General features: G+C 47.6%; 1 protein-coding gene across 1 annotated transcript in view; it reads left to right on the plus strand.

Moving 5' to 3' along the window:
• LOC138529247 (phospholipase A2 inhibitor and Ly6/PLAUR domain-containing protein-like) overlaps nucleotides 1-21,373 on the plus strand; it is a 1,133,868-nt gene that overhangs the window by 71,801 nt on the left and 1,040,694 nt on the right. The gene's annotated exons all lie outside the window — the stretch shown is intronic.

A 21,373-nucleotide genomic window follows, 5' to 3' on the forward strand; every position in this document is an offset into this window, starting at 1 on the left:
CACCAAGCATATCCTCTGTCATTCATCTCTTTTTCTGAGATGTTATTTCTAGTTGTCGTGAGGCACTGGGAATTAAGATCACCCATAATGATCACCTGGTCAACTGGAAAACGGACTGAAAAATCCACCAGCAGGTCAGACAGGCAGCCCAGGATTTCAATAAGAGGGGTAGACACGAGGTTCCAATACAGATTAATTATAATCCAACCGGAATCCCGATCAGCCCCTCTTCTTACTGCCCTGATTGCCAATATTCCCTTGACATCACTAGATAACAAAATAGAAGCCCCAATCAAATTGCTGCACAGAATAAGAAGCCCACCACTCGGGCGTCCTTTTAATCCTCTTGATGCCATCTGCTGAAAGGAGGAAAAGCCGCCGATATTTTAAGATATCTGAGGCCAAAGTTTCTTGAAAGAGGACCACGTGAAAATTTTGTAAGATATAACACTTCTTCAATTGTTCACAGAAAGAGTTAAAGCCTCTTGTATTCCAAGATAGACATTTTATTTCCTCCTAAACTAGAGGTTCGGTTCCAGTAATCGGAGCTTCAGAATAACTTGAGAAATCATTTCAGGGACACATTCCCACATGGCTGGGAGTGATGTAGATGGATTTATAGTATTCACCACTTCAGGTGCTTCCTTTCCCTCTACTTGAGGGGGAACAGTTGAAATGTGGAAGCCTCTTGATGACCAATCTTCCTTTGGTCCGAGGATAGTTTATAATGCCAACTTTGAGGTGTATCCCCATTCAGTTTACCCCTTCACCCGGGGTTTCTGTTATCCCCAATATGCCCATGGCTCTTGGGCACCAGGCTCCCTTGGCACCCCGCTGATGGTACTGCAATAAGAAAGTCCATTCTGTCTTAAATTTGTGATAGTCCTCCTGGCCCCTGTATCGAGTAGGTGAGCCACTCTACTGCAAACTAAACTCCAGATTTTTGCCACCCATTTGTGGTCCTGTGGCGGTTCTTTGACCTTCCATTTGCGGGCCACCACTAGGGCAGCCTCCATCATCATGATCACATACAGTTTGCGGTCTGACTTGTACTTGATGCCTCCAATGTGCCCTTGATGCCTCCAATGTGCCCTTGATGCCTCCAATGTGCCCTCCAAACCCATCATTGCCAGGCTTCTGTTCTCTATGCACTTAATCCTGATGACTTGTTTGATTGCCTCAGTTATGCCCTTCCAGTAGGCATCCAGTTTGGGACAGTCCCACCAAATGTGATTCCATGTGCCCTCTTCCCCGCAGTCCCTCCAGCAGAGTGACGATGTGCCCGGGTAAACCCTGTGCAGTTGTTTTGGGGTCATGTGCCACTGGGGCATTAATTTAACCCATATCTCCTGTATTTGAAGTGACCTTGTTAGTTTGGGAATATACCTCCAAAGCTCCGTGCACTCCTGTTCTTCTACTTCTATCCCTGTTGCCTCCTGCCATTTCTTTCTATATTACCTGTGTGGGGTGTCCTCTGCGGCTTTAATGTGATTGTAAATTGCTGAGACTATGTGCCTGTCCCTGTTAAGATATTTCTCAAAAGGGGTTAGCTAGCGGGTGGCCGCTTTTTGCAAGATGGGATGATGTAGCCAGTGTCTCAGTTGGACGTAGGGGTATCTTTCTCTTTCCGTCAGACCGAAGTCCACTTTCCACTTTCCATTGCTTGAAGTGTTTTACCTTGCCTTGTGTGAACATATCGCGGACCACTCTACAGCCCCCCTTCCGCCATGCTTCGTATGTGGAGGTTTTGTGCCCCGGAGTGAACTGAGGATTGTCGAACAGTGGTGTATATGGTGACGGGTATGTTGTGAGGTGCACCGTGATCACTGCTTCATCCCATGCTTGAGCCCCCACTGAAAGGAGGGAACTACAGTGCAACCTTGCCAGCCTGTCCCCTTTAGGTTTCCACAATCTACCCTCCAGGTCCTCTCCTGCCACTGCCCTATCCATGGGTCCCCATATCTTCTCACAGTCGTCCCTCTGCCAGTACCGTATGAACCGCATCTGGGCTGCCCTTTAATATGCTCTAAAGTCAGGCTGCCCCAAGCCCTATCCACAGGTGCTCTCATTAATTTGGCCGCCACTCTCGGGTGCTTATTGTTACACACAAATTTAGTCATCTTCTGAAGGGCTCAGAAAAAAGACTGCGGAATGCAGACCGGCAAGGACGCGAAGCAGTAGAGGAGCCGGGGTAATATCACCATTTTCAGGACGTTAATGCGCCCCACCCATGAGATCGCTAGCGGGCCCCAATCGGCCAGTTTAGACCTTAGCTTCTCTAAGAGGGGAGGATAGTTCCCTTGGTATAGCGCTTCGACAGTTTTGGTTAACTTAATGCCCAAATAGGGGATGAAGTGCTCAACTCGCTTATAAGGCGAACTGCTTTAAGGTCGCGAGCTCCAGCCGGTGGAAGGATAAGATTCAAGATGTCTGTTTTGGATGCATTTATTTTGAGTCCTGCTACCCCCCCGACTTGCTCTAGCTCCCTTTCCACTGCCCTTAGGGAATCCTCCAGTTGGGTTAGGGTCAAGATCATATCGTCCGCAAATTCCACTATCTTGTGGGGTACCCCCATGAAAGTAATTCCTGCTATATTTTTATTGACCCTCACCGCCTCTAGGTAGGGTTCCAAGTGTATCGCATATAGTATCGGAGACAGCGGGCTGGGATCTCCCTCTTGTGGGACTTTTCTATAAAGTGGACCAACCTCTGGACATTATCCCCTGTCTGTCGCCCCCTCATGAAGCCGGATTGGTCAGACTGGATTAATCTAGGGATGATCTGATCTAATCTGGCTGTTAAAATCTTTGCATGGATTTTTGGGTCCACATTAATCAGAGCTATGGGCAGTACGACCCACAGTCCATGGGGACCTTGTTCTTTTTTGGTATGAGGATGACTTTCGCCTCCTCCATCGACTTGGTGAGGGCCCCGTCCTTACCTATTTGATTGTACAGAGATGTGAGGTGGGGAATGAGCGTTTCCCTATGCTTCTTATAGAACTCTGCTACGAAACCATCTGGGCCCGGAGATTGGTTGGGGGGTAGGGACTGGATGGCTGCTCTGACTTCGTCCCTTGTTATTTCCTGTTCTAATGCTTCATATTCCTCCCCGGTTAGTCTGGGAAGATCTATTTTTCCCAGATACTCGTTCAGCTGCTCTTGCGGTAGGTTGCCCGAGCTATACAAGTAAGTATAGAATCGGGTGGACTCCTTTTTAATGTCTGCATTATTCGTGCCAATTCTGGTTCCCCCACTTTATTTTCGCTATTGTTTTGTCCTTTTCCTCCCTTCTAAACATCCTTGCTAACAAGCGGTCTGCTTTGTTTGCTTTAATGTAGAATTTGTGCCTGAGCCGAAGTAGATTCCGTTCCTCTGCCCTCGTCTGTATCAAATCAAGTGGCCCCCTACCAGCTCTGTATTCCCTTCTAGTAGTTAAAGACTGCCCTGGTCCCAGTTCTGCCATAATCTCAACTGTTCTTCCAGCCTATCCTCTTCTAGCTTCAATTCCCTATCTCTTCTTGCTTTCATGGCTATTATCTTCCCTCTGAGGGTTGCCTTTGTTGGGTCCCCTATTGTATTGGTTTCGAAGAAGGCTTCAATTTCCCCTTTCGCCTCCGCCCCAGAATCTCGTCCTTGAAGAGGAGTAGGATAATTCCATTGCCACAAGCGCGACGGGGTCCTTTTTCTGGACAGTTATTAACATTGGGGCATGGTCAGAAAATGTTATCAGGCCCAGCTTTATGCTCTTTGCTGTTTCCAGTTGTCTGCTTGACAGCCAGATGAGATCTATCCTTGAATGAGAGCGATGGGCATGCGAGTAAAAGGTGAAACCCTCTTTGTCCCCTTATAGCTCCCTCCAGGCGTCCACTAGCGATTCTCCCCTTGAGGTGCCCCGACGGTCCTCCCTGATGCAGTGCTTGCCCCCTGCTCCTATCTTTTATGGGGTCCAAGGCCAAGTCGAAATCCGCCGTTAGTATTATTTGGGGATTTCGCTAAGCTTTCCAGGCGATGTAACGCTGATGGTATCTATTCCTCTTGCCCTGTGTTAGGGGCATATAATGTGGCTACCGTTAGGGTCCCCCGTAACGTGGCAGCTAGGAATCTACCCAGGTTGTCTGCTTAGAGTTAAAGATAACGGGGGAAGGACGCAGTCTTTCAGTGCCAGGAGGACTCCCGCTTTTTGTACTGATCGTGTGGCCTGCAGAATTCTAGAATAGCCCCATATCTTTATTTGCTTCTGTCCCTCGTCTGGATATGAGTTTCTTGCAGGGTAACATTCCAGCCATTCCCGCCTAACGTATCCCTCCACCTTTTTCCTTTTCACTACAGAGTTCAGGCGGTTGACATATTCACTGAGATTATCTTCAGCATTCCCGTTTAAGCATGCTACTTAAGACTGGGTTAATTGTCTCGCAATGCTCGGGGACGAGACCCTCTTGCCCCCTTCGCTATCAACCCCATCCTGCTCAACCTCCCCTTGGTAAAGAAACCAAATCCTCAAACCCTTAACCCCCTGCCAATCCCCCCCTTGCCCCTGGTGGGCCAGACCAACTGCCCTCTAGCCCCCCCCTCAAATCTCCATCTCGAGAGTTGGTCCACCAGCCACCCACTTCGTAAACCTATGCGGGATAACCCAATTGCATTACAAGATTTGCCCCCCCCTTACCAACAAGCCCCTGCTCAGGAATGATGCGCCAAGAGCGTTCTCATTCTGCTTCTGTTTTGCCCTCCCCAAGCTCACTGTTCGGTCCTGTCAAGGTGTTTGCTCTGTTGGTGGTGGTATTCTTGTTCTGAAACCTGACTCCTCCGTAGGTGCTGGTCGTCTGCTGGAGGGACCCGTTTGCTTTCTGCTTGAGCATTCCCCCCTCTAGCTTTCTTGGGATGGACTGTGGACCATTCCCACGGTTTTCTTGTCGCTCTCTGAGTTGGTCAGCGCAGGTGGCGGAGGCTCGTCCCTGTCCAGACCCAGGAGAACCAATCCCTGTTCGCAGGTCATATCCACTGATGTGTAACGCTCACCTGGTTCCCACGGAGGCGCGGCGTCGAAGGCGCAGAACTCTGAAGATGGACAGGAAGGGCCCCTCTATTCTGGCTTCCCTGGCTCGTTGGATACCCTCCTGTGCGTGAAAAGGGAGTATTACCAACTGTGGAACAATGCTCAAGCCTCCCACTCCCTTCCAACCCTCCACGATACCTCCTGCACGATTCCCCGTGAAGCCTCACCTTAGGGTTAGGAAGGATGAGCTCTCCATCCTGCTTCTGATGCAGGGGCGCGTTGAAACCCAGTTACTTCACTGGATTGAGGATTGATGGGAGTTCAGGTAAGCTTGACTGTTCAGGTAAGGCGCTGTAAAAGTTCTGTTCAAAAGTTCAAGCTTAATAATAATGTTCGTTGTCTAATTGCAGCAAGCGCTAATGCTTATGTCTTTTTCCCCATAGGGGCCGGGGTCCGGAGATGCCAGGAAGCGGCAGGACCCGAAATGCAGTGGGAATAATCCAACAGGTAAGACTTAAAAGGAAACTGAGCTTTCCTTATTCCTTTTCTCCCTCTCACCTTTGTTCTTGTCTTTTTTCCTCTAGGCGCCGGGGCGTAGCTGAATCCGGAAGATCGCTGCTGAAGATGGAAGCGCCTTGCCAAGGTGAGTAAAATGCAGCGCTGCAGCGATCGAAACGAAATGCCTTTAAAATGATGTCTTCCTTTTCAGGGCCGTTGGAGAAATGACTCCGGGATGCAGATTTAGCAGGTAAGGGCTTTTCTTCTTTCCTATTCTCTTCCTTTCTCCCCTTGCAGGTGTCCCAGGGTGTTGGCAGGCGTGGCTGAAGTCAGGATGCAGGAGCTGACACGGTGAGCATCCAGCTGCTAGGTGCAGAACAACGCGAAGCACGTGTGGCTGTTCGGGTGGGGTTTAAATAGCCTTGGAAGAAGTTCCTGGTATGTATCCTTCCACCAATCAGGTATGTATCCTTCCCCGACCACACCCAGGTGGTGAAGTAGTCCTACAGGTAAAGTAGTCCCATTCAGGCCTCAAGAGGGCCTGGATGAAGCAGCAAGGTCTGCATCAGGTAAGTGTGCACCCACGCACTTAAACACATATCCTCTTCTATGAGCCTGGCGCCTAAGGCACCAGGACTGGGGTCCGCTATGAGCCTGGCGCCTAAGGCGCCAGGACTGAGTCCAAAGGGCCCCGACTTGGGCCCGCTGAGACTTCCCTGGGGAAAATGATGTCTGCCTCTGGGTTTGCTGGGCCCGGCCTGGCTCCTTAGAGGTAGGCATCATGACATGATGCTTCCCCTACCACTTGAAGGTCAGGGCAAAAGGATGGGCCAATCTGTAGCGTATTCCCCGGTCCCGTAGGTGGGCCAGAACAGGCCCCATTCTCCTCCTCTTTATAAGGGTTGCTTGCGCCAAGTCCTGATACAGGGCTATCTCCGACCTGTTGTAAGTAATCGTCTTTCACTTCCTGGCCTTTCCTAGTATCCGCTCCTTCACAGCGTAGGAATGCATTGCTACCAGTACGTCTCTTGGTCTCAAGCCCAGTTCTTGTCTCCTGGGGCCCACTATATGGATCCTGTCGAATAGTATTTCGTTTGGGGCCTCGGTCTCTAGGAGATCCGCGAAGATGCCCTTGACTACTTGTTTTAGATCTTGGTCCGGGGTTTCCTCCGGCAGGCCTTTAATGCGTATGTTGGAGTGCCTTGACCTGTTCTCCAGATCCTCCACATGGAATTCCAGGTTATAAGTGGCTGCCGCCAGGGTTTGCCGTAGAGCTTCTGCCTTCCTTGCGTCCTCCGCGAGGTCCTGGATTGCTCTCTCGTTGGTGTCTTCTCGCTGTCCACTTTGCCAATGTCTCTCTTGGTTTCCTGTAACCCTCCTGCTAGGTCTTCCCTTAGTGCGTCTATTTGTTTCTGACCTGCTGAGGTGATCTGGTCCACTATTTCTGTAAGGAGAAGCTTCAGCGAGGCGTGTGCGACTGGTGCGTTATGCTCTTCCTGGGGCCCTGCTGGCTGCTCCATGTTCTCGCCTTCTGTAAACTGCTGGGCGGGAGCACTTCCCGTATCTTTGGCCCATATTTTCGCTAGGTCTCCCTCCTGACTCTTCTTTGAGTTTTTGGGTGTTGGGCCAATGTCCTTGCTCCTGTTCTTGGACATTTTGCTATGGTTCACAGCACCCGCTGTGAGCACTTCCACTATTCTAGGTGGTGGATATTTAAGTTAAGGAGCCCCCTCTCTTGTTACGTGCTCTGGTCCTCTCGCCCCCCAGGTCGATGCTGATCTCCCCAGGATTTTTCTCCGTTTTCTGGGGGGTTGAGGTGTTGGATCTGTATTGTGGGGGGTGGGTTTGTTCTCTCTCCAGTTGTTGCCCAGAGTGCCACCAAAGATTGACTATGGCTAGCCCGGGGTGGGCCCCTGCCCAGCTTTTCCCTCGCCTTGGGTGATGGGTGGGGGGGTGGTGTCTCTCCCTTGCCCAGAGCATCCCAGAGAGGCCCAAGCCCAGGCCCCGGGCCCCCGCTGCCGAGGGTCCACTGTTCACGCGCTTGGCAGGTTCCCGGGTCGGGGTGCTGACGGGGATGCTGCGTGTACCTTCTTTTTGCGGGTCCTTGCAACTGGGGCGCTCAGCAAAGCGGGTGGATCCCAGAGAGGCACGGGCTCTTGCCGCCTCCTCTGTGTTTATTCCACTGGACGGGGGACTGCCGCACCTCCCGCGCGCCCTTCTTGGGCAACGCTTCCCCTCCGCAGCTCGGGCCTTCTCTGCTCTTCCTGCTCTCTCCCAGGTCTCCCACTCTTCCGGCTCCTCTGATCTAGCCCCTTCAGGCACGGCTCCGAGGCTTGCGTCTGTCTCTGCTCGGATGCCAAAGGCTACAGACGGTTCGATGCCTCAATCCGGGAGGCTCTTCTCTTGGTGCTGCTCCGCTGTCCAGTGCTGGCGGGCCCAGTCCAGAGCTTGGCCCGCCGATCGGCCATGGATGGCGAGTCGGCCGGCTTAAGTAGGTCCCAGGACCCCGTGTTCACTCTGCCAAATCCAGCCAGCAGGGTCACTACTCCCTCTTCCCGCGGCCAGCCGACCTTCCTACTGTTGGTGTTCGGGTCCCGTCCTCCGACCAAGGCAGTGCTGGGAGCCCCCCACGCGGTGCAGTCCTCGTCAGCAGTGGCGATTCTCCCCCAACGACCCGCTGCAGGTGTTAGGTGTACGATGGTGCGCCTGCTTCCTGTCTGCCGCCCCCGAGCTGGGCTCCTTCTCTCGGTTGCCAGCAGTGAATCACTCCTGGGGGTCCGCGATTCCACCAATGATTCCGCTCCAGCCAGTCCCCACTCCCGAAACTACCCCCACAAGCTTTTTAGTGCCTGTGGAGGGCTGTTTACCACAATCAGCTCAGCAGAGGCCCACGAGTCTGGAGCGCAACTGACAAGATGTTCAGTCACCAACGGCCATCTTGGAAAAAACAGGTCTTGATTTCTTTAGAAAGGATCCCCACTTTGTTTAATCTCACTCTTAGCAAATGCATACCCATAATTGGGTGAGATAATGATTTGGGACAGTTTTTCCTTGCAAGTTTCGACCAGAGTTTTCGTCTGTCAATTTGGTCAAATGCCTGGACCAAGGGCACAAAAGCCATAAAGATCTTAGATTTATGACTTCCTGAGTTTTCCTTCAAGCATTGGATTAACAAAATGTTAACCAAAATACCCAAACCCTTGACAAAACCCATTTGGAATGGGTCAATGCAGTTGATTTGCCGACACCAAATGTGGAACTGGTGTAAGATGAATTTACTAAATAGTTTGCCAATGACCTCCAGGAGAGCGATAGGGCTATAGTTCTTAGGATTCTCCCGATCACCTTTTTTTTATGAATCGACACCACTATCACTCTCCTCCATGAACTCTGTAATTGATGTGAAGTGGCTATTTGTTTAAACAACATAGATATAAACATGGCCCAACTCTTTCAAAATACAGTTGGTCAGCCCGTCAGGGCCCGGCCATCTTGAGCCCTTTAACTTTTGGATTCGCTTTACGATGTCGCTGATATTGTTCGAAAATATCCACGGTTCAGATCTTTCGCAAGCATTGACGTTGACCGTGGTGTCCAAAACCACAGTATTTATATTTCTGAAATGGTTAGTCCAAGTTTCCTCACTTATTGGGTTTGATTGATCTTCAGTTAGCACTGTCTCCAAGTTTTATTAATGACCATAATTTTCTCAGATCTTTACTGGCCAAAGCTTTGAGCATGGCCTCTGAGTTGTTCTGGTATCTCTGTTTGGTAGAAAGGAGCCCGTTTTTGTAGCTTGATTAAGCGCACAAGGCTGTTTGACAGTCCTTAAGAAGACCAGACTTCCTTGCTGTCCTTACCAGCTTTCTCATCTCTTTTCTCCGTGCCACCAATTCGGTGTTAAAAGTATGATTGTGGTTGATGGCAAGGTTGGCCTTTTTGGATCAGTGAACAGAAAATTGTTCCAACAGGGCAGCATTTTCGACCGAAGGGCCGGACGTTCCAAGGTTTGTTGTTACAGTTCTGATCTTTGTAGATGATGATTTCAAACGCAAACCCCCATTGCAAGTCACAATCGATGTCGCATCTGTTACTGGACCATAGGTCGCATCACAAAATATTCTGGCCCTCCATTCTAAAAAGACAAGATGATGATCGCTCTGTGTGGTTCTAACCACTTGAAACTTGTTCACCAGAAGCAGAAAGTTAGAGACGTAGATGTAATGTAAAACCGAAGCAAAACCCATGTTTTCCCCCGTTGAGCAGGTGCATATCTCTGGAATCCATTAGGGTGCTCCACAAGTCCTGTCTGCTGTGCCGCGTGTTCAAGATTCCAGGACCGGCCCAGCCTTTTTTCTGCCAGATCCCAGGCTGCCACAAATGATGACGTATTTAGACCGCTGGGTAATGTTTGTTTATATAATTGTAATGCGTGCCAGACCCAGGGGTATCAGGGCAGAGGTTGCATGAATACTTTCAGCTTAAGATAAGCGTTGTCCAATTGCTCAGTGACCTGGCCTATCAATGCTTCGTTCGAGGTCCGCACAGAGTTCCAATAAACATTAATTGTTTGTTTGTTGAGGGGTTCTGAGTCTGATGATGATGCCTCAGTCTCCCATTCAATCACAAGTTCTTGTGTGAGGAGATTCTTGGACTCAGATTTCAGAAGATTTAAAGGACTACTAGATTTAACTGCGGTCAGGATGCCTGCTGATGGTCGCCCAACTCTCTTTCACAGCTGGGCTAATAGATATTGCAAAGCCATCTAGTACCAGAGTCTGCCTTAGCCAAGTCTCTTGCAAACGATTGTTTTGAGCCGATAATGCACATGACAGCCAAGACCAGTCTGATGTATGACTGGTCAATTTGGAAGACACTTTTGTCTTAGCACAACCCACTTGCCAAGAAGAGGACTCTGATTGGAAAGTGATGTTTTTCCTTAGCCCTGGACCCCTCGGGACCCTTCCGACGTCTAATGGGTCCAGGTAGTTGTTTGCCAATCTCTGTCGTGTTGATGAGCCATCTCCCTGCTGATCTGAATTATTGTTAAGAAGGTTGTTCGCTTGTGTTGCAGATTTTGGTTGGTTTAGGGATACATCATCCAAAAAGTGTCCCGCCGTCAAATCGAAACCCAACATCAGAAGGCTCTCTGTTGCATCAAGCAGCATGTTTTTGACGATCAGAGAATTAATGTGAAGGAACGCAGTCTGTTCGCTTTTCATCCCCAAATTCAATAAGTTGTAAGTCAACATATCGTAGTTGTCTCAAGTTTGGGATGGAGTGGAAAAGTTCAAGGACTGCTCTACGGTTGAGGATGAGCTTATCGTTGCGATCCAAAACTCTCTCCAATTTGAAAGAGCAAGTTGAAGGGATTTTATGCGCCGACTTCTCTGGTACCCGACTACTATTATATTATCTGGTGACTTTGTGTCTAGGATTTTTGACCCACCCTGCGCGTTTGTTTCCATGATCTGAACGTTTAGGTTGGAAGGGTGACCGTTCTTGATTCTTTAGATCTTTTGTAATAGTGGACGGTTCATTAGCTTTTGTTAGTCGTCTTCTCTCAGCCATCGTCACAAATGGAGGTGATGCTGGTAAATCTGCCGGGCTCTCTGCTGGTTCTGGACTTTAGGCTCAGTAACTGGAGCCACTATCGCCCTCTGCAAGGCTGGCTGTTTGTCGATTCCTCAAGCGAATAGGTACAGCGTTCCAACAGTGTTTGCAAAGTAGGACATGTACCGCTGGTGTGGTTGCTCTAACATCAACAGTCCGCCTACACGGCACTATGCCAAACTGCTCGACTTTCAAAGAAGACTTTCTTGGGGCGAGTTTTGGCACTACCACCGTGCTACTTTGGTTATCCTTTAGACGCTGATGGTGGGCGTCAGTTGTGGCTTTACTAAGCTTCTTATGCTTGTTACCATGTCCAGATTACTTTTGTTGGGAAATGATAGAGGAGGCCGGATTATCGAATGCTCCTGCACCCTCTTCTACCACTGAGATGTTTTGCAGTGCTTGGTCAGTGCAGGTAGACTTACCGATCCCTGGTCTTTTAGTGTCCTTTACTCCCCTCTGTGATGTCTTCGAGGTTCCTATCTGGTCAAAACATTCACCTGTCAAGTCCACAGGCTCAGACATGTTTAAAGTCTGGACAGCTTTGAGCTAACAGTTCATTTGGCACCTTCTTTTTGATGTATCATGCAATCGCTGACAGGAAGAAGGTTCTTGCCCACACTCCGATCTTCATGTGCCGTGACAAAACCTTCCAAAAATTAAGAGTGTGTCATAGCCAGGAGCGTGGTATGATCTTTAAGGGCGTCATTCAGTTGTTCATACAAGTTGGTGATGGTGCCAGGGCTATGGTGATGGTTGACATGATAGAAAATAGATCAAGTTTATCTCTATTTGGGGGTTAAATTTTCCATTGGCCGAAAGGTTGATTGTCCGTCATTCCAGCAACGGTGGTTTGATTAGGAACTGATGTAGTCTGACTAGGTTGGCCACCCCTAGTTTGATCAGAAATCAGCCACTCCTCTCCAAGAGTAAACTGGTTTTGGCTTGCCAGTGCGCCACGAGCGACTGGCTCCGCCCTCTTTGGATTCGGGTCGTGAATAGCTGCGTTGGTCCCAGGAATGCTCAACTCTGGTTCCTGGACTGTTACAGCCATGATGTCTGCAGGTGTTAAGGATTCCCTTTGTCAGAGCAGTGTTTGGAGTCAGTGCCCCCCGACTCCAAACAATCCTCGCCATTGACAGTGGGCAAGTCAGGTTCAGGCGTTCCCACATCGCCCCTCATACTAGGCATGAACGTCGGGTCGGCAGTTTGCCTGTTTTTCCTAGGCAACGAAAGTAAGGATTTAGTCATAGATGTAATCGCTGAAAAATTGAACTGGATGATCGGGTTAGACCCACAATCAGTGGCCCTTGGTTGTCCATGGGGGGGGGGGTCTTTTGTCAGCCACCGCCAGGATTCTATACCCTCCAACAGTTCCACATCTGACAGGTCGCCAGGGTTGAAATTGACGATGGGTACCACCGACTTTTTAGTGGACATTGAGGGGGAGAATAGGGGACAGAGCAGGTCCACATTTAAATAGTCTGCGGTATGTGCAAGGCTTAAGACCCAGTTTAGCAGTAGACTTAACTGGATTTTTTGTAGACACCATACGTCCTGGCAGTGAGTCGCTTGAGGATTTCACGTTTGGCCCTATTTGGATTTTAGGGCCTAAAATTTGAAGGTGGGCTTGCATTGTCCTTTGTGGTAGAACTGATAGGATTCATGTTGGCGGAGTCTGCTGCACATAGTTAGCCCGTTAAAACGGACTGTGGATCCCCTGTTGGACAAGGGAGAACTGAGCAGAAGTTTGTGTGGAAATATCCCGCCAACTGCACGATCAGAACATTTCCCCCCAGGTCGTTAACAACCATCCCCTCTGTACGAAACAGGGGTGTCTTAAGTTGTTGCTCTCGGCACAATGAGGCACTATGAACCTGGGCCTCAATCAAGAGGCTTGCAAGCGGCAAGGTAGTCTGGTTCGCCCTTCTCTGAATCAGTTAGTGTTTTATCAATGTGTGTACCCGCAATTGGGCTGCAAAGAGCCCATAATAGGGCTAACAAACTCTTCGTCAGCAGAGACTGATTGTAAAGCTGGCTGAGGCCGCTGGTCGAAACGCCAATTTCATCTGTGTCAACCTGCTCTTTCACGGTAGGTAAATGCGGCAGGGGCCCGGAGTAGTGTAAGGCAGGACATTTAAGCAATATGAATCGTGAAATAAGTACGGTCGCTGGCGCTGCTTCATTATCTGTCAGTTCATCCAGGTGCAGCAGCCATTTCGAGGCTGTTAGCCCTAACTGTTACAAGATGCCTGATACCTAGGCAGCTTCCCATAATATGGAAGGGTAACTGGAGGGATGGGCCAGTACAAGGACAGGACTATGGGCTATAAGTATATTGAAACTGTGGGGGCGTCCTGCCTGTTGCGATAGGTGGTTGCAATTATTTAATGCAAACTAATTCAACTGTGTGTGATATACCAAAGGCGAGCATTACTTCTTTCCACATAGTAATCAATACTACATTATTCAAACATACACTCAACTCAAGTGGAGTTATTCAGCTTTTTATTTTGCTGTAACCTGTATTTTTCTGGGTATTTTTAAAGTAGAACACAGTTTTTTGCAGGGGGTAGCGTAGCTATTACCCTCTGCAAGAGTTTACAGTCCAAGTGATATTAAACAGAGGTGGACAGCACAAAATGAAAAAATGAAGGGGAGGTCCACAACGTGTATCACTTAGTACATAAAACAAATCAATGCAAAGCAATACATCATATGACATACATGAGGAATACAGGGACATAAACAGAGTTCTAATACATTTTAGTGCCCATGCATATACATTTCAATTACATCCATATTCATCCTCCCAGAGGAGCGTGTGTGCTGTAGCTTGTGGTCAGGTCTCCCAAAGCCAGGCTAAAGTGTGACCTTTATAGTAGGTCGACGTAAAGAAAATAAATCTCAGTTCAAAGTTCTAAGGGTGGACAATAGGGGCCCCCATAGTGCAGAGTCCACAGACGTTTCGGCTTTGAGCAAATAGCAACCACCTTCTGTGGCCAAGGCAAGGTCTTCCCTAAACAAAGAACATGTAAGAGGGGGAGATTGATTAGAAAAATGTGTTTAAAATATGCTGCAAGATGCAGTTTATGAATAGATGTACTTAAAGTGTACACACAGAAACAAGATTAAAATCATTTTTCACATATCCAGTCCTTCACTGACCTTGAAAGGGCTGTACCCAAAGTAGGAACCCTCTGGCTTGAAAAGGGAATGGCGGAGCAAGTCAATTGGTTGGAGCATTCATGGATCCACAAAAGGGGGGAACAGATCACACTGAGAATCGGAGAATGACACAAAGTGTGTTGGTAGAGATGGGTTCAGAGTGTCGCACTCCCCTGTGTCTCTGCAGGAGCGATGGACAAGCCTCCCTTGACCCAGAGTCTTCACTTCCCCTGTTTCACCCAGAGGAATACCTGTCAAATACAAGGTGTACACTCAGACCTGAATTCGCCCGATTCCCCTGGGCCCTTCCCTTCTCTTTACTGCATTCTGTGATGTCCCCCTATGGGCTTAACTTGATTTTTAGTAGGGTGTGCACTCCATCCTGCATTTGCAGGGGCGCAATCCACTCATGTGATTGGTGCCAATGTCTGTAGGCTGAATTCAGATGCCAAACGCTGTTTTATGCCTTCACAGCGAGTCTGAGAGTTCAAGGCGCCAGTTTTTTCACTGGCTAGAAAGTCCTTCCCACAAGTGAACGTTGCGTGGAGAATGTTGAGTGTCCAAAATTGTCCGTATTGTCTTTGTTTGCCGGTATTTTTGTGGGTGAGTAGCGCTGCGTGTAAAAGCTAGCTGCTGGTAGGTTTGTTCAGCGCCTTCAATTCGGGCGCACATGGTAATGTCTCTCCCTTTCCCTTGCAGGAGAAATTGTGTTATTAGCGCCTCGAGTCCGGATTCAGCGCTACTGGAGACTTGGTGGTCAGGTAAGTTTGCACGGAGGCTTTTGGTAAGTATGCACCGCGTAGAGAGCGCAGTGAAATAAGTGTTCCCGTTATTGGAGCGAGCGCAATGAATGTTTCTTCTTTCTTACAGGGGTTTGTGCGCTTGTGCAATTAACCTGGATTCCAGCGTCGTGGGAAGATTCGCTGAGTATGCGCAGCGTTACTGATGTGCGCGTGTTAACGCTGTTCTTCTTTGTTCTTACAGGTGCCGGTGTAGAAGTCCCCTCTTGACTGGAGATAGCTGTGGCGTGGAGTAAGAACCAGGTAAGATGAAGCTGAATGATCCAGAGCGGGTAAGCAGAAGTAGGATGATCCGGAGCAGGTAAGCAGAAGCAGGATGTTCCGGAGCAGATGAGCAGAAACAGGATGATGCGGAGCAAGTAAGCAGATGCTGGCTGATCCAGAGCACGGCGAGTGTGTTGCTGATATAGCTCACACTAAGCAACACGAAGCACTTGACGAATCGTGGGTGTGGCTTATATAGCCAGCCACACCCAAACACTAGCGAGCTCATGAGTTATCATGCACTTCCTGTTTGGCAACAGGAAGTGGTAACCAGGAAGTTACTACACACTAAGAAGGAATGAAAGGAGGAATTTGTTATGGGTTCTTTGTGTGCCTACGCCAAGCCTCCACACAGCTTCCCCCAACTACCTGCCTGTAACCCATGACACAGGGTAATAAACTAGTGTGGTGAGTATCAACTGTGAGAGCCCTGTCAAGGAGTTACCTTGAAAACATGGCAGCCGGTGTATTTTGGTGAACAGGCTTCTGAGTGCAGTTGTAAAGTATCATCCATGAGAATAGTGTAAGTTACTACACAGGCTTCTGAACGTGGTAATGAAGAAACGGAAAAGGCGTTTTCCTGAAAGGATTGAAAATAAAAGGAAGGGCCCATCTGGATTAGTGAGGGGCTAGAGCACAGGAAAGCTGGTTCCTAATGGTAAGCGGGCATGTTCTTACCTTGTGATTGAGAAAGGTGAGCATGCAAGGAGAGGATCCGTGTGTGCTGTCTCGGCAGCAGTCGCGAGTGGAGCTGTGGCTTCCCTGCGTGTACCCATGTATCTAAAAGCAGAGTACCTTGTCTCCACGCATGCGCCCAGTCATACCGCATCCCGTAGTCATGGGAACGGGCCGACGGGAGCAGTGGCTTGCAGGAAATATGCAGGCAGGGCAAAGGCGAAGTCTACAGATATAAACCGGCTCAGGGCAAAGGGGAGACGCAGGAGATATTAGAGAAAATGCCTATCTTCCATTTTTCTGGTGTCACGCTGACCGAAGATTAGACTTCCATATTGGCGAAAGGACTATCCTTTGTCCCTACCAACCACACATAGTTTCTGGTCTAGTTTAAACCACTATTAGACTTCTATAGGACAATTAGAAGAAAAGTCTATTTCAAGGATAAAGAACGTCCCATTCAGCAAGAAGACTCTGGATTTAGAACCAAGTCAGAGTTCAATCCTAGAGCTAATGAGATGCCACCATCAATCGTGGAATTTGAGAAATGCATAAAACATGAGATGAAAAAATATAAGACAACCCACTACAAAAGAGGCACAACATGTCCCCAGGTGAACCCAAAGCACTCAAGACGTTAGCAGACAAGTCCCTGGTAATAAAAGTGGCAGACAAGGGGGGGGGGAAGTATCGTAGTCCAAAGTAAAGGTCAATACAAGAAAATGGTCATGGCACATCTCAACGAAGAAGGGAATTATACAAAAGACCCTACAGTGGACATAAAAAGGAAAATACAAGAGATGACCCAATGTGCATCAGAAAAGAATTGGATTTCTGACAAGGAGGAGATATTTTTGATACTTAAGAAGGCAGAATCCCTGCCTTCTATGCCCTCCCAAAATTGCACAAAAACAGTACGTCTCCCCCGGGCAGACCCATTGTCTCGGGGTGTGGTTCCATTTTAGAACCAATTGGGAAGTTTGATTACTTCCTTAAGCCTCTCAGTTAGAAAACTCCTACCTACCTGAGGGACACCATGGCTACCATAATAAATCCAGCAGAAGATCAACTGCTCACTGTGGACATTAATAGTCTATATACGAGTATTCCACAAGATTCAGCAGTTGAATGTATCAAACCATCTTACAGATAACATGACCCAAAAGAGGGTCTCCACTAACTTTATAGTGGAATTATTGGAACTAGCCCTTACCAACAACTTTTTATCATTTGAAGTCTTTTACCTACAGACTTGTGGTACAGCCATGGGGGCTGCCTTTGCCCTGAGCATGGCCATTATCTTTATGGCCGAGTATGAACACAACCATGTATTGAACATTTCAAACCCATTTTTACAGAATATCCTACTATGGCATCGTTATATAGACAATGTTATCTTTATCTGGAAAGGGGAAAACACCCTGAAAGATTCAATTGGATTAACCATCGCACAGAGGAGCTCCAATTCACCATGAATAACAGAAACATGGAAATCAATTTTCTGGATCTCGCCATCAGACTCATAAATAACATACTGGAGTGCACCATCTTCAAAAAAGAAACCGACCGTAACACTTAAACTACAAAAGTCATCACCCTAAAAACCTGCGGGACAACCTGCTATATGGACAATTTTTAAGGGTCCGGAGGAACTGTACTGAAATTGAGGAATTCAAAACCCATGCCATGGCATTGCAAAATAAATTGGCGATAAGAGGATACCCCCAATAAATTGTTGAAAAACACCCAAAAGAGGGCAAGGTTTACGCCTAGAGAATCTTTACTCTTACCAAAACCACAGAACACCTCCAAAGAAGACATCATGACGTGCATTATCACATTTGGACCCAACACCACTAAACTTAAAGGCCTAATAAGAAAATTCTGGCCTTTGGTTCAACTAAGCTTACCAATGAGCCGACAACTAGAATGGCACTGAAGAGATCCAAGAAACTCAAGGACATACTTACCCATGTCAGAATGAACAAAAGAAACACAAGATCTTCGATGCAGAATTTCAGAGATATCCGTGGCCACCATCTATGCGGGAGCTGTACTGCATGTAAACTGACCAGAAACATGAACTCGTTCACTATAGAGAGCAAGGAATGGCAATTACGTCACTTCTCCAATTGTAAATCATCCAACTTCTTTTACATCATTAAGTGTCCTTGTGGCCTCCGCTATGTGGGAAGACATCCAGACCAATTCAGAAAAGAATTGGCGAGCACAGATTGAGAATCCGGTGCAAAATCCACACAGCACCGCTAGTATCCCACTTTATCGAATTCCAGCATGGACCACATAATTTCCTATGATGGGTGGTGGATAAAGTGCTTAGTATCAGTAACTTTACTAATTCATTGAATTTTAAAGAATCCTGGTGGATGTTTAAGTTAAAATCAATATCCACCAGACTCAATGAGGCACAACCATCTGGCCCCTATACTTAAAGGGTGAGTTCCTCCCCCTAGCTTATACAGTCAGTCCGCTATAGGGTGGTTTCCTTAACAGCCCATACTGACACCGTCTACACCCAGGAGTTGTTTGCCCCTGGCACACAGTCTCCACACAATTGCCATGCAATGTCTTTGCCATCCCATTTAGACTACATGCACATGGAGACAGTAACCTGCTTCACAGCATATGTGCAGGTTTATTCCAGCCATCTGCTCTGATTTACACACATTTTGGGCCTTACCAAGCATCCTACGTCTCCCTTTTGCCCTGAGCTTGTGTACCTCTTTAGACTTTGCCTTTCCCCTGCCCGCATACTTCCTGTAAGCCACTGCTCCTGTCGACCCATTCCCATGACTACGGGACGCGGTATGACTGGGCGCATGCATGGAGACAGGGTACTCTGCTTTTAGACAAATGTGCACACGCAGGGAAGCCACAGCTCCACTCGCGACTGCTGCAGAGACAGCACACACTGATCCTCTCCTTGCATGCTCACCTTTCTCAATCACAAGGTAAGAACATGCCCACTTACCTTTTAGGAACCAGCTTTCCTACGCTCTAGCCCCTCGCTAATCCAGATGGGCCCTTTCTTTTATTTTCAATCCTTTCAGGAAAACACCATTTCCATTTCTTCATTACCGCGTTCAGAACCCTGTGTATTAACGTACACTATTCTCACGGATGCCGCTTTACAACTGCACTCAGAAGCCTGTTCACCAAATTACACCGGCTGCCATGTTTTCAAGGTAACTCTTCTTGACAGGGCTCTCACTGTTGATACTCACCACACTAGTGTATTACCCTGAACCCTCCTCTACTAACACACTTTGTATCATTCTTCGATTTCCATTGTGATCTGACCCCCTCTCCCCCCTTATGTGGATCCGTGAATGCTCCAACCAATTGACTTGCTCCGCCATTCCCTTTTCAAGCCAGAGGGCGCCTACTTTGGGTACAGCCCTTTGAAGGTTAGTGAAGGACTGGATATGTGAAAACCAGACATGATTTTAATATGTTGTTTCTGTGTGTACACTTCATCTATTCATAAGCTGCATCTTGCAGCATATTTGAAACACATTTTTCTAATCAACCTCCCCCTCTTACATGTTCTTTTTTTAGGGGAGACCTCGCCTTGGCCCCAGAAGAAGTCTGCTATTTGCACAAAGCCGAAACGTCTGTGGACTCTGCACTATGGGTGCCCCAACTATCCACCCTTAGAACTTTGAACTGAGATTCATCTTCTTTATATTGACCTACTATAAGATCACCATTTAGCCTGGCTTTGATAGACCTGCCCAAGGTTTCCCACCTAGACAAGCTACAGCACACACTCCTCTGGGATGATGAATATGGATGCAATTGAAATGTATATGCAGGGCACTAACATGTATTAGAACTCTGTTTATGTCCCTGTATTGCTTTGCATTTATGTACTAAGTGATGCACATTGTGGACCTCCCCCTCCATTTTTTCATTTTTTGTTGTCCACCTCTTGTTGTCCACCTCTGTTTAATATCACTTGGATTGTATACTCTTGCAGAGGGTATTGGCTACGCTACCCCCCTGCAAAAAACAATGTTCTACTTTAAAAATACGCAGAAAAATACAGTTTACAGCAAAATAAAAAGCTGAATTACACCACTGAAGTTGAGCGTATGTTTGAATAATGTACTTCTGATTACTATGTGGCAAGAAGTAATGCTTGCCTTTGGTATATCACACAGTCGAATTAGTTTGCATTAAATAATTGCAACCACCTATCGCAAACGGCAGGATGCACCCACAGTTTCAAGATAGCTTCCCATAATATGTCACTTGCTGAGAGACACGTACATTACTCTGGCTATGCACCTATCCATCATACCTATAATACATTTGTGAACTGTATGAATTTGAGTGATGGATGCACAGATATATATTTTTCAATTCTTTGCGGTTCAATTCTCCGAGTGTAGGGTTGAACCAGCCTGACAGAACCAGCACCCGCAGCCGGACTAGGCAGATGTTCTATGATCTTGTGGGTGATTTTTTTTTATTTTTTATTAAATCGCTATTTGGTTGTCAAACATCATACACACGACATATGCAAGTTATAAGTAAGCTGTGGTTCCAATTAAACCTGAGGAGTGATTTATTTAACAGTATGTGTATTTAATAGCCCAAGTCTCCTTGACTAAAGTGACGATTGGGATTGCAACAATGCAGGATATTCACAACAGTTTAACTTCTCACCTCTGCCATTTATCATAGGGTCAGAGATGCGAGGAAGTAAATTAAAATGAGCTAAAATGCTGTGACCTTCAGATTTGCTACCACTGCGCATCTACTGGACGGGGTATAACTTCCATGGTGACCGTTCACTAGCCCATCAACTATCTCAGTCATACAGGCGAACACAGCGACGCATGGCTACGTCACATCGCAGATGATGCTTACAAATAAAAAGTAAAACTAAGATGGCGCCCGCGTTCCCAACCCACGCGGACACCGGACAACGGCAGGGTTCTGATGAGAGTGAACCTGTAATGACTACGTGACCACCGAATTCACATGAGTACGTTTCTGACACCAGAGCGCTTATACAATTTCACCCGAGGACAGCTTCGCTCGTGCATGAATTAAGACTCCAAAAGAGGAAACTCCAAGCCATCCGGCGACACTCCTCCAGTCGAAAACAAATCTACATTAACCAACTTCGCCAATATGTACAAAAAAGAAATGATCCTTACCAAAAGAAATACATTCAATGAAAGAATCTCCAAAGCAATCTCCAACACTAAGTAGCTCTTCACTATCCTTTGTGAAATGGAAAACCCTATTAGAACCGCAGATAACAGCCCGAAAGATAAACAATGGTGCATTAGCATCCAAAATGCCTTCTCTAATAAAATAGCCAC

Source organism: Ambystoma mexicanum, chromosome 1q (assembly GCF_040938575.1).
Source record: "Ambystoma mexicanum isolate Mex_15411 chromosome 1q, UKY_AmexF1_1, whole genome shotgun sequence".
Taxonomy (NCBI): Eukaryota; Metazoa; Chordata; class Amphibia; order Caudata; family Ambystomatidae; genus Ambystoma; species Ambystoma mexicanum.